This window comes from Onychostoma macrolepis, unplaced genomic scaffold, assembly GCF_012432095.1.
Source record: "Onychostoma macrolepis isolate SWU-2019 unplaced genomic scaffold, ASM1243209v1 Scaffold75, whole genome shotgun sequence".
In the NCBI taxonomy this organism is placed as follows: Eukaryota; Metazoa; Chordata; class Actinopteri; order Cypriniformes; family Cyprinidae; genus Onychostoma; species Onychostoma macrolepis.
Window position 1 is genome coordinate 15,001 of NW_026704897.1, and position 1,841 is coordinate 16,841.

A 1,841-nucleotide genomic window follows, 5' to 3' on the forward strand; every position below is an offset into this window, starting at 1 on the left:
GGATGACTTTTGGCTAGAGGAAGGCGGCGTTGGATAGGGGCCGTGGAGGTGTAATTTTGACCCGAGTTTGGTAGAGGTTGCCCTCGAGTTGGTTGAGTTATTGCCGGTCAAAATTTGAACTTTGGGGGGCTCTATCTCCGGCCCCCGGATGACTTTTGGCTAGGGAAGGCGGCGTTGGATAGGGGCCGTGGAGGTGTAATTTTGACCCGAGATTGGTAGAGGTTGCCCTCGAGTTGGTTGAGTTATTGCCGGTCAAAATTTGAACTTTGGGGGGCTCTATCTCCGGCCCCCGGATGACTTTTGGCTAGGGGAAGGCGGCGTTGGATAGGGGCCGTGGAGGTGTAATTTTGACCCGAGTTTGGTAGAGGTTGCCCTCGAGTTGGTTGAGTTATTCCGGTCAAAATTTGAACTTTGGGGGCTCTATCTCCGGCCCCGGATGACTTTTGGCTAGGGAAGGCGGCGTTGGATAGGGGCCGTGGAGGTGTAATTTTGACCCGAGTTTGGTAGAGGTTGCCCTCGAGTTGGTTGAGTTATTGCCGGTCAAAATTTGAACTTTGGGGGCTCTATCTCCGGCCCCGGATGACTTTTGGCTAGGGAAGGCGGCGTTGGATAGGGGCCGTGGAGGTGTAATTTTGACCCGAGTTTGGTAGAGGTTGCCCTCGAGTTGGTTGAGTTATTCCGGTCAAAATTTGAACTTTGGGGGCTCTATCTCCGGCCCCGGATGACTTTTGGCTAGGGAAGGCGGCGTTGGATAGGGGCCGTGGAGGTGTAATTTTGACCCGAGTTTGGTAGAGGTTGCCCTCGAGTTGGTTGAGTTATTCCCGGTCAAAATTTGAAATTTGGGGGGCTCTATCTCCGGCCCCCGGATGACTTTTGGCTAGGGGAAGGCGGCGTTGGATAGGGGCCGTGGAGGTGTAATTTTGATCCGAGTTTGGTAGAGGTAGCCCTCGAGTTGGTTGAGTTATTCCCGGTCAAAATTTGAACTTTGGGGGGCGCTACCTCCGGCCCCCGGTGGGTTATCGACTCGGGGGCGGCGGCGTCGGATAGGGCCCGTCGGGGTCTACTTGCGTGCCGAGTTTGGAGTCGCTGGGCCTCGGCGTTTCGTTTCGGGCTAGGGTCGAACTTCCAACCCCCTCTTCGTCGGTGGCCTTGCCCAGGAGAGCGCGCCTTTCCCGGCTACGGCTCCGGTCTCGCCCGCGGGCCGGAGGTCGGTCCGTTAGGGGAAGCCGTTTTGAGGTGCCATCGGGATAAGGTTTTGGGGGTCACCAGCGGCGGGTACGGTCGCCTCGGGGCCTCTTCCGGCCTTCCCGACCAGGGCGGCCCTCTCGGCACGGCCGTGCGGGAGTGGACCCTGGATGAATTTCGGTTCGAAAACGACTAAGTCGAAAACGGGGGCTTGGGCCAAACATCCAGGGTGTCTGAGGCGCCGAGGCAGGCCGGGGACGGCGCCTCGTCCCCGGGTAGGTTCCGGATTCGACCGCGACCCTGGAGGTGGGTCCGTTAGGGGAAGCTGGTTTGAGGTGCCGTCGGGAAATGATTGAACGTGTGATTTTGTGGACTTAGGTTTTGAGCGCTTAAAAAGCGGAGCTCCAGGGGCTTTTTCGAGCGACGCCAGGCCCAGAGACACGTCTCCCTGGCGGGGTGGGCACTGCCCCAGCGCCCCTTGGTCCGGTTCTCGGTAACGGTCACAGCTAAGCTCCAGGGGCTTTTTCGAGCGACGCCAGGCCCAGAGACACGTCTCCCTGGCGGGGTGGGCACTACCCCAGCGCCCCTTGGTCCGGTTCTCGGTAACGGTCACAGCTAAGCTCCAGGGGCTTTTTCGAGCGACGCCATGCCCAGAG